This window comes from Prinia subflava (assembly GCF_021018805.1).
Source record: "Prinia subflava isolate CZ2003 ecotype Zambia chromosome W unlocalized genomic scaffold, Cam_Psub_1.2 scaffold_36_NEW, whole genome shotgun sequence".
NCBI lineage: Eukaryota > Metazoa > Chordata > Aves > Passeriformes > Cisticolidae > Prinia > Prinia subflava.
In genome coordinates, this window is record NW_026960611.1 from 485,256 (window position 1) to 497,427 (window position 12,172).

Here is a 12,172-nt window from a genome sequence, read left to right on the forward strand (position 1 = left end):
GTCTTGGATTCAGTATGAGAATAATGCTGATAACATCCTGATGTTTTGGTTGTTGCTAAGTGGTGCTTATCCTAAGTCAATGGCTTTTCAGTGTCTCAGGCTCTGCCAGTGGGCAGGTGCACAAGGAGCTGGGAGGGAGCATGGCCAAGACAGCTGATCTGAACTGGCCAAAGGGATATTCCATTCCATAGAATGTCATGCCCAGTATATAAACTGGGAGAGTTGGCTGGGAGCCACCAATCGCTGCTCGGGGTCTGGCTGGACATGGGTCAGTGGGTGGTGAGTAATTGAACTGTGCAGCACTTGTTTCTCTTGGGTTTTATTCCTCTTTTTCTTTTTCCTCATCATTATTATAATACTTGAAACTTCAAAGGGAGACCCAAGGAAATCTTAGATATATGTGAATGAATAAATGTTACTTTCTCTTTAGTGAATTAAACTTCAATTTTCAGACTATTGTAGGAGTACACTGATTAGGTGGGAGACTTACTGAATAGTTTATGTTAATGGATAAAAAAAATTAATGATAAAAAAATCATCACAACCACGTGGAAGAGTTCCATCTCCATTGTTTACATGGTGTTTTGCAATGCCTGGTACTTATCCTAGAGACAAAAATCTCTAACAAAATAGGAATCAGGTTTCTGGACCAATCCAGCAGAATACATCTAATTCTGTCACACTGGCAGCCAGAGCTGTTTTGGCTGGTGCTGGTGGCAAAAGTGCTATAATGCCACAAAAGTTATCATCTTGGTCATTCTCCTTTTTAATTGTATAAGCTTATGATTTTGTGTTGTTTCCACAAACTTTAGGGATTGATAATTCAGGATAGTCAATATTGTTGTCAATTTCCAGTCTATATCATAAGTGTTGACATTAACCTGTTCTCGTATTTTACACTTGGTGCTGGATTTAATATTTTGATAAATTAATCTGTGAGAAATTCAGTTTTACTTATTAGACAAAACTTCTGTCCAGCCTTCTCTGGCATTTTGTTTCTAACATCATAACTCCCGGTCTTTTCAATCATAAATTCCAAAGCTTCAGCTGTCATTTTACAAGGATGCCTAAAGGCATGACTATCTATTTAAAATTGATCTGTGCAATTCAGATCAACGTCAGTGTAAAGGAGGTCTAATGGAACTGTAATTGAAAAGCTCTGAAAGAGGTTTTTGAAAACGATTATTTGAAGAAAAGGTAAAGAAGGATAAGCTTACAGTTGTGTGTTAACTACTTAGGTAGGTATGCAAGTGCATTGCTTCATGCTTTGACCCTATGACTTGGTTTGAATAACCTCCTGTTCTGTGTTCCTAATGACCTTTTGCAGTCAGTATAGTCTTGTATGAGGTCTCCAAAGAGAAACTGAGCATTGGGATTTTTCCCTCTCTTAAATGATCAGATTTATTCCAAATCTTTGCTTGCATAGGGAAGGTATTTTCTTTAATGTTAAGAAATACTGTCTTTCCTGTGGTTGGTAAATTTTGAAAGAACAGCTTCTATGTCTAGACTTGATAATGGGGGGTGTGTGTGTGTGTTTGTTTTCCCTTCTTTGTAAGGCTACAAGGTCTTTTTGGAATCCTTTAAGCTTGTAATGTACTTGAAACACAGACGTATTTAAAAGGGGAAGCAGAATATAATTTCTCTGACTTTGGTTTAAATCTTTTCTGGAAGGGAAAGCAGATAGGTTCAAAATGCCAATGTTGCATTAGTAGTGTTACAGTTTTAAACTGAGTTAAAATGGAAATTCTGAGCTTATGTTTTCTCAACTGCATTTTGTGTCAGAAATTCTTACACCAGAGTAACATTTTAAGTGGTCATATCAGAACATAAGCCCTATACAAGCAGCAGTCAGTTCTTCAGCTGGAAGATGGTCTGAATATACTTAAGCTACTTAGCTATTGGTAGATGTTTTCATGGAAGCTAGTAAAGAGTTGTGAGCTCCTGGTTAGTCTGGTTTATGTTGCTGAAGATCAGCATTCATGATAATTCTCTACTAGATTATGTGAAAGATTTAATTTAAGCCCTTTCCTAATGTATATATTTGTGCTTGCACCATTTGGCATCTCTAGGCTAGCAGCAGATGAAGTCATGACTGAAATGTCTGGTGCAGTTTGTTCCTTGAGTTTGTGAGGTTGGATTTCTAAGAGCATGCCTATGACCAGTTATGCTAAGTGTTAGTGGCATGCTTAATCTAGACATAAAGAGTGTGCATTTTAACTTGATTTGTTTCATCAATTCTGAGCTCTAAATTAAAACTAGATTCCTAGTTTATAAACACTAAATTGTTAAAGCATTGTTAAATATTTGACTCATTCATAGTAGTATGAAGTCATGCTAATTAAGTTGAAGTAGCTAAATTTGTTCATAATTACTAGATGCTTTCTATCTGATTATTTTAAGCTCTCAGAACTGGTAGGCATTTGCTATTCAAGACTTAAGATATAGGAAAATAGTTAAAAGCAGTTGTTCTGCTCATCAAATTTAGGACTTGTTTCATTACTGCATTGTGAGATTATTATAGCCCTCACTAGTGGTATGAGTGCTAGATTATATTTTCTTCCTTTTTTTCCCCTAGAATGTAGGAATTGCCCAGCACATTTATATTTTCTGGCATGGTTTATCATGCAAATGTCTGTCTTGCTGCTACTGTATTTCATGGAGGGGAAAATGGTCTAGTTTACCACCCTGTCCTGGTTTCAGCTGGGATAGAGTTCTTTTTTTATTAGTAGCTGGTTCAGTGCTGTGCTTTGGATTCAGTATGGGAATAATGCTGATAACACACATGTTCTGGCTGTTGCTGAGCAGGGATTACCCTGAGTCAAGGGCTTTTCAGTGTCTCATGCTCTGCCAGGATAGAGCTGTGCAAAGAGCTGGGAGGGAGTGCAGCTGGGACAGCTGATCTGAACTGGCAAAAGGGATGTTCCATTCCTTAAAACATCCTGCCCAGTATATAAACTGGGGAAATGTATTGGGTTTGCATGGCCAAGCTTTAGTAGTGGGGAAGCTGCAGAGGTGGCTTCTGTGAGAAGCTGCCAGAAGCTTCCTCCATGTCTGGCAGAGCCAATCCCTGGCAGCTCCAAAGACAGATGTGCTGCTGGCCAAGGCTGGGGCAATTAGAAATGGTGGTAAGACCTCAGGAATAACATGTTTAAGAAGAAAAAAGAAGTGATTGTGCAGTTTTAATTGCAGACAAAGAAGAGCAGGGTGAGAACATGTGAGAGGAACAACTCTGCAGACACCAAGGTCAGTGGAGAAGGAGGGGCAGGAGCTGCTCCAGGTGCCAGAGCTGGGATTCCTCTGCAGCCCATGGTGAAGACTATGGTGAAGCAGCTGTTCCCCTGCAGCCCATGGAGATCCATGGGGATGCAGAGATCCACCTGCAGCCCATGGAGGAAACCCACACCAGAGCAGAGGGATGCCTTAGAGGAGGCTGTGACCCTGTGGGAGGCCTGTGGAGAGAGGGGCACATGATAGAGCAGCCTGTCCTTGAAGGGCTGCACCCCATGGAAGAGTGACCCATGTTGCAGCAGTTTGGGGAGGACTGTTGCCTGTGGGATGGACTCACGTTGGAGAAGTTTGCAGAGAACCGTCTCCCATGGGAGGGTCCCCATGGTGGAGCAGAGGAAGGACTCCTCTCCCTGAGCAGTGGGAAAAACAACGGGTGATGAACTGACCATAACTCCCATTCCCTGTCTCCCTGTGCTGCTTGGGGAGGAGGTAGAGCTGAGAAGGAGGGAGGGGTGTGGAGAAGGTATTTTTAAGAGTTTATTTTACTTTTCCTTATCCTGCTCTGATTTTGTTAGCAATAAATTAGATTAATATCTATAATTAGGGCCTGTTTTGCCCATGATGGTATTTGGGAACCTCCTGGTCCTTATCTCAACTCATGAATCCTTCGTTATATTTTCTCTTCCCTGTCCTAGTGTGGAAGAGAGTGAGAGAGCAGCTTTGGTGGATGCCTGGCATCCAGCCAGGGTCAATCCACTACAGGGATTTACCCAAAAGGAGGCTGATTGATGTTTGGGGATGGGCTGTGTATCAGTCAGTGGGTAGAGGGCAATTGTGCATCCGTCATTTTTCTTGGGGTTTATCTTCCACTTTCCTCCTCCTTTTTATTAATATTATTATAATTTTAAACTTGACCTTGTTTTAGTTATTAAACTGTTCTTATCTCAACCCATGAGTTTTACTTTTTTTTCTACTTCCCCCCCCTTTCCCAGTAGGATGGGGTGGAAGTGAGCAAGCGGCTGTGTGGTACTCTTGTTCCTAGTTGGGGTTAAACCATGACACCCTTTTCTTGGTGGTAATGTAGCTTCTACATTAGTGAAGGTGATCTCAAGGCCAAAACAAGATGTAAACTCTTTTTTCTTTTCTGTTTATCTGTTTAGATGATCTTTAAATAACTTGGGTAGCAGTCAATAGTAGGAACTACACTAAACCCATATCTGTTCTTGGAGTTGACAGAACTGATGTTATCTCCTTATATGTTGTGTTTGGAAGTCAGATCAGCCTTAGATGTTAGTTGCAGATGCTTTTCTCTTGTGACAGGGCTGTCTTTTTGGAAAGGGTCCATTTTAAAAAGGTCACCCATTTGCTGCAACAGTTAAATGGGAATTTAGAATAGGTGCATCTTCTAGACTTGACACATCAGTCTCTGGCCAAAGAAAAAGCTTGCACTGATCTGCCTTGACCACTGGGCTGTCTATAAGTAATTTTTGATTTTCTTATGTTCTTGCCTGTGAAACTTGTAGTTCTAGAGGCGTGTGTGGTATAAGAGCTTCAGCTTCATTGGAAACTTATATGGCTGGTAAGTTATTCAGTGATTGAAAAACTGGTGCATTAGTGTACTGTTTTTTTTCACCCTTGTAGCATTTCCCCTTATTTCTGGGTGAAATGTATGGCAAATGAACTTATGTCCCAAATATCCGGTCAGGATCTGGCAGGAGGAATAGAGCTGTTTATTATCAGTTCAGAGCCTTAAATCCTTAACCAGTCCAAATAGTATGTGCTTTTAGCAAATGCAGTGTCTTTAATCACAGAATCATAGAATATGCTGAGTTGGAAGGGACCCAAAAGGATCATCGAATCCATCTCCCAGCCCTGTACAGGACCATCCCTGAGAGTCACACCCTGTGCCTGAGAGTATTGTCCAAACACTTCTTGAACTCTGCCAGGCTTGGTGCTGTGACCACTTCCCTGGGGAGCCTGTTCTAGTGCCCAACCACTCTCTCGGTCAAGAACCTTTTTCTAATATCCAACCTAAACGTCCCCAGACAACTTCAGGCCATTCCCTTGGGTCCTGTCACTGGGTACCAGAGAGAAGAGATCACTGTCTGCCCCTACCTGTCCCCTCACAAGGAAGTTGTAGACTGCAATGAGGTCTCCCCTCAGCCACTCCTCATATGTCTTCCTCTCAAGCCCCTTCACCATCTTCACAGCCCTCCTTTGGATGCTCTCTAATAGTTTAATACCTTTCTTATATTGTGGTGGCCAAAACTGCTCATGATATTCAAGGTGATGCCACACCAGTGCAGAGCAGAGCAGGACAATCACCTCCCTCAACCATCTGGCGATGCTGTGCCTGATGCACTCCAAGGACATGGTTGCCCCTCCTGGCTGCCAGGGCACTGCTGACTCATATTCAACTTGCCATCGACCAGGACCCCCAGGTCCCTTTCCATGGTGTTGTTTTCCAGCATCTCATTCCCCAGTCTGTCCATACATCTAGGGTTGTCTCATCCCAGGTGCAGAATCTGATGCTTTCCCTTGTTGATCTTCATATAGTTTGTGACTGCCCAGCTCTCTAATTTGTCATGGTCTCTGCAGGGCCTCCCTGCCTTTGAGAGAGTCAACAGCTCCTTCCAGTTTTGTATTGTCTGCGAACTTGCTTAGTACCCCTTCCGGTCCTATGTCCAATTCATTTATGAAGATGTTGAAGAGCACAGGGCCTAAAATAGAGCCGTGTGGAACCCCACTAGTGGCAGATCACCAGTCTGATGTCACCCCATTCACTAAAACCCTTTGTGCCTGACCTGTGAGCCAGTTGCTCACCCATCACATTGTGTGTTTATCCAGCTGTGTGCTGGACAGTTTGTCCAGAAAGATCCTGTGAGAGACTGTATGACCAAAGTGGGACATGACATGAAGATAGCTGCATAACTACAGGTGTATAATGTTAATGTGATGAATCCATATGGAACAAGAGAGTGAGAGATGCCATGGTTCTCTGAGAGTGTATGGAAGGGCTGCCTTCTGCTTTAACTTCCCATTGACTGATATGTACTGAAGCAGATCTAGTTGCCCATTATGTCATGCTAAGAAATGGCACAATTTGAAGAATCAGTTTTCCCTAATGTTTGTTGTAGGAGATTTGGGGACGGTCATGAGATATCTCTGGAGTCTAGGCAGCTCTTGAAACATGCGGTTTATTGCATAGGGTTGTGAGTACAAGAGCTCTGCTTAAAGCTGCCAGCCACAGCTAGACGCGTGCCCAAGAGAGATAGAGCAAGAAGGCGAAAGATGAAGAAGATGAAAAATGATGCCTAAGTTCTCGTTACGTTACATCTCTTTTTGTCTTGAATATGCTAATTTACAATCATCCAACCAGTAAAAGACACAAATCCTATAGAATTTACATACAGCCTATTAGAAGTACTACATTACCATACCGTGTTACATTTTAAACCCTAGAAGCTAGTTTCTAGACCCCTTTTTTCTTCCCTGCCATGTCAGCAGGGTCTCCCCAACCTTTGGACCCTTTGCATCCTGTTATTTGCCAAGGGTATTGTTCAATCAAGAGGGATTCTCCTTCAACTGGCTAAACCATTGTTTTCCAGTTGTTCAGTAACTAACAGCTTGGCATCTTACATCTCAAAGTTTGCCTTCATTTCTACTTCGATTATAGGTTTCATATTCTTGAAATCTTTTGCCAAGCAATCATATTTATAAGGCTTTCCTATTTCATCCTTCCCAACAGTGTGTCACTGCTAGGAAGATGCTATCCAACATCTGCATGTAAAGTCCTATATATGGATGTTATTGCCATCGCTAGAGTGTTGTCTTGTAATCCAATAATCTGCATGCAGACCTACTCTTCAGTGGCTCTTTTCTCCATGTCTTTCTTATTCATGTATTCTGGAAATGTTTTTAAAAGTGCTGTTTTATTGATTCCTGTCCTTCTGCTCCTCAGTCATTGCACAGGAAATAACTGAATTAGTTTGATGTTATGGACTGTCCTTCGAATTTGGACCTCTTGTTACAGTTGCTTGGGTTTTTTGATCCATGGAATGTCTATGCTGCAGAGATCTCATCCCTTCCTCCCTCCACTGTTGTCAGTGTAACCCCTTCTCTGCATTTGGTTAAATGCAAGGCCACCACTTATATCTCTTAAGATGAAGACGTCATTAAATTTGTTTTAACCAGCAAATACTGAAAATTGAATGGAAACGTCCTACTAGCGTTTGCTTCAAAGAGGGTCTAGTTTGTTCTTGCTGATCTTAAAGTAGACCAAGAACCTTAATGTACTTTTTCTCCTGGATTGCAGTAGATGTATTTATGTCTAGGTTTGAAAGACAGGTGACTGCTAGTGAAGGCAGGAGCCTCCCTTGGAGTGCAGAATGTAAACCCCCTCCCTCTGAATTATTATAATTTTGAAATTAAGAGGCTCTCAGGCAAAAAGATATGAGAATAGGAATAACAGTTCTTTACTAGTATGTACAACAAGGCAAACAAAACAACTACAACCACAGCATTAACAACAAACAGAACCAGGAACCTAGTGACAGCCTTCTCGGCTGAGGGCAATTTCCCCTTTGGTGTAGTGATGGTCACAGCCGGCAGGGAGTGCTGGCAGGTTCCCGGTGAACAGGGCAGGTGCGATGATCCCCACGGGGCTGCAGGGGGCACTCTGCCGTGGGCACTTGGCAATGGCAGCTTTGTCCGAGACGGGGAGGGATTGAAGAGAGGCTTCGCTTCACAAACCCCCTGGGACTGTCGATCCCAGTGCCCTAGCAGGACTCTTGGAAGCAGCAAGCTAGAATGGCAGGGATGAGCAGAAATCCCGGGGTGGTGGATGAGATGTATCAGAAACTCCGCAGCGATAGCTGGAACTGCGGTACGTCCTGGCAGGGCAAGGGGATGCGGGGCCCAGCAGCAGAAGAAAGGCAGCTCCCAGCTGGGTTATAGTGGTGGTAGCGAAATTCCTTTCCCCTAGCAGCAGCTCGACCATCCTTCTCCGAAAACCGTCCTCCTCCGAAAGCCGAGAGCAAGAGAGAGCAGCTGCTCCCAACTCTGTCCTTTACCTGTCCCCAAAACTCGCGGTATCTTCCCTCTCAGAAAGAAACTCCTAGAGGAAAAAAAAAAAAAAAAAAGTGTAGCCAGATGCTACACTCACCCTACCTTAGCCACTTCTTTTGTTTTTCTTAAGTACCCATAAGTATGCAATAGTTAGTTTCCTAGCAACTTATGGGAAAAAATCTATAAGTAAAAAAGAAAGAAACCCAACCCCCAACAATTTAAAACTTTTTTTTTTCTGTTAAGACTGGTCATAGTGATGTTTGCTTTTTTTTTTTTCTGCAGAAGGTGTAGTTGTAATGTGTCAAATACAGTTCTACAATGACTTTATTCAAAGAGCTTTTATCAGTGACTCAATATCACTGTGCCTTATGAAAGATGAGTATCTCCATGCAGGTGACTGTGCTTGTTTGCAGAATTGTTAGAGGTACAAAGCAGAAGCAGTTGCTGCAGATTTTGGGGTGATGTTATCCATTTGGAAATTGTAATAAATGAAAACAGAATCCATTTTGTACTGTAGTGGACTCTGATCAGCTTTTTACTGTCAGTCTCAGAGACTTAAATTGTGTAGCAATAATAGAATGCTTACATAGGTAGAAGACTTTGATAGAACCTTGACTTGTTTTATCTTAGCAACAGGCACTGTCTACTTCTGGTTTTCTTGTATATACAGCAAACAGAATTTTTAGGCATTGCACACAGTAACACTAGAACAGGCTGCCAGCAACATTTCATCACCTTCTTTTCAAAAAACTTAATTAAAATAGTGTCTTGCAACTAATCAGATTTGATAGGCAATTCAGGGACCACTGTTATAAGCATCTTCTTGTTGCTCTGTAACACTATATACAGAATGCTGATGTTTGTTTTAGCCTTTCACTTGCACTTGTGAACAACGAAAGTTCACTCTTAGAATATTTTTCAAAAGTGTAATAAAGGAATAAAAAAAGGACAATGTCCAGCCCTGGGGTGTTCTTGGTGACCCGCGGAAAAACTCTAAAACTCAGACAAAGTGAGTTTTAAAGTAGGTATGTAGTTTATTCAGCGCTGGGCACAATGCGGTATAGCTCCCAAAGGCATGCACAGCCCGCAGCCCCTTGCTCACTTGTGTTTGTTTTTATCCTCTAGAATGTTACATATGCAGCAAGTTTCACAACACCGCCATGCATATTCATCCCTTGGCTCCCCCCCCTCCGCTTCGTATGTTAATTAGCTTATTGGTCTTTTGTGCCTGCATAGTTGTCTCTGGTGGTCTTCTCGGGTGTCTTTGGGATAAAGAAAATAATCTTCCTCTTGAGATGAACAAGTGACCCTACTTCCTTGTGCATGCTCACTGATCCTCTGGTCATAGTCTAAGCTATAAGGCCAGTCTTATCTGGTCCTGGGGGCCTGAGGAGCCTTGTTATCTCAGTATCTCTGACAATCTTGTATTCTTGTCTCTTGTTTTGGTAAACATCTTTCCCCTTGTCAGACATCCTTGCATTCCTCTTCATTGTTCTCTCACATAAGCCTGTCTCTTCCCTCCTTAGGCAACTGATGCAGCATACAGAGCAGCAAGTATTAAGCAACACACATCATCTGAATGCCTATTCTTAATAAATATCTTCTAGTTTCTATGGTTAATATTCTCTAGTTTCCCATCTCATGTTTCACTGGCAAACAGCGAAAGAAGACTGGTACATTAAGACAGTGTTATCTATATACTGTTACTTTACTAAGGTACATACATATTCATAAGTTTCATGCATTATTCAAACATTCTTGTGAACTGTTTGATGTAACTGGAATTCTTCTGTTTGGTTTATTCATACTCTGACTGATCTGCATGACATCCTGTGTGTCAAGTTAATATATTTTATTCTTCCTTGTGTCTCCATCTTCTTTTACGTCCTCTGATAATGATTGAGTATGTCTTCTTTAAATTTAACCTGGTATTTTCCAATTGTCCTCTGGTGCTCTGGTTTGTGTCACGGTTATCTTATCACTTGGAGAGGTTAGTCAGAAGATGTGGGAAACAACTTAATTGCTTTATACAGTTCTCTTGGTTACACAGAAGTATTTTAACATTTTATATTTTGCAGGTTTACAATACAATACATTCACCACACTATTATTTCTATGAGCTATAAGGTATATATATTAGCATAATATATTCATTACACTATTATTTCCATGGGCTATAAGGTGAATATATTAGCATAATATATTCATTACACTATTATTTCTATGGCTATACGGTAGATACTTAAAATGAAAAATTAGGTTATATTAGTATGCAGCTAAAAGGGGTTATAAATTGTGCTATACTTACAATCAATAACAACATATAAAGACTAATACACAAATGCGAAAGCCAATATTATAGGGTCATTTTTAACACACTGAAACAAGTAGTTATAGTTGTCTTGGTTTGAAAGACAGGTGTCTTCTAGGGAGGGGCAGGGCCTCCCTTGGAATGGAGAATTCAAATCCTCTCCCTCCAAATTATTCTAATTTAGAAAATTAAAGGGCTTTCAGACAGAGATATGGGGATAGGAATAACAGTTCAGTACTAGTATGTATAACAAGGCAAACAAACAAACAACAACTACAGCATTAATAATAAACAGAATCAGGAACCTCAAGGGGCTTTGCTTCACAAAGCCCAGGGCAGTCTGATCTCGGTGCCCCTGCGGGACTCTGAGATCATCAAGCTGAAACAGTGGAAAATCCCGAGCTGGTGGATGAGATCAGATGCTCTGTGGTGGTAGCTGGAACGGCAGGGATGTCCTGGCAGGGCAGGAGGGTGCGGGGCCACAGTGAAAAGAACAGGGCATATGCCTTTATTAATATTCAGCTCTTTATTAAAGTGATCAGCTCATTATTAAAGTCATCAGCAGGATTGCAGAGTCCAACCGGAGTTTTTCACGCTGCTGTGGTGATCCGACGGAGCAGGTACTGTTGCAGTTCTTCACTCAGCTGCCTGCAGTAGGTGGCGAGTCCTTGTCTCCACAGGAACAGCTAGAAGCTCTCTCTGGTCAACCATGAGAAGGCAGAATGGTGAGGGGTCTGTCACTGGAGTGCAGAGTCAGCTCTTTACCCTCAGGGAAAAACCTCGAGAGTTTCCCGTTGTCTGTCTCTGTTGCTTAAGCTGGCCGGTTCCCATTCCATTCAGACTCCTCATAGGTCATGGTGAATCTTCAAACCAGGCCAGGGGGTGCGTCCACTCCTTCCTTGGCCAGGGCGCCCTCTAATTCTCCTCTGATGCATCTAGTTTTTCATCTTGGGGTGCAGTTCCTCTAAAAAACTCTCCCAGGATTCAGCGGGTCGGTTTTATTTGCATATACAAATGCATATGCATTTGTCCCGGTCGCAGCATACGGTATCCCTGCTGAAAAAGGTAGTTACAGCGAACAATGACCGGGCAATCTAGACAGGAGCCACTCCTTTTCACATTTTAATGAGGTAGGAGAATGCCACAGGGCAGCTTCCCTTCGTCCTCAAACTTGCTGGGGTGTGGGGAGGTACCTCTAGCCTAGCCTGGGAGGGGGTCAGCGGCTTTCGCGGGACAGCAGCATCACCCCAGCTATGGGGTTTCTCTGTAAAAGAGAAAAAACCCCATTTTTCTAAAAGGCAGGGTGATGGCACAAATTGGGAGGAGGGGGGTTGCATTCTGAGTGCTCAGAGCTCTTTTAATATGCTAATGGGTGCTCCGCATTTTCCTCTGGGGGAATGGAGCTGTCTCGGCTGTCTCGCTATGGGTCTAGGATACGGATGGCACAACCGCTTCCGACTGAGAAACACTGGGGGTTCCAGTGCTCCACCCCCCATCCACTCTTTCCAGAGCCCGGCCGTGGCTCCTGCCAGCAGCGACTGCGCCCGTCAGGGCCTCATGGCACGG

General features: G+C 42.6%; 1 protein-coding gene across 5 annotated transcripts in view; it reads left to right on the forward strand.

Moving 5' to 3' along the window:
• LOC134565152 (ubiquitin-associated protein 1-like) overlaps positions 1 to 12,172 on the forward strand; it is a 74,644-nt gene that overhangs the window by 784 nt on the left and 61,688 nt on the right. The gene's annotated exons all lie outside the window — the stretch shown is intronic.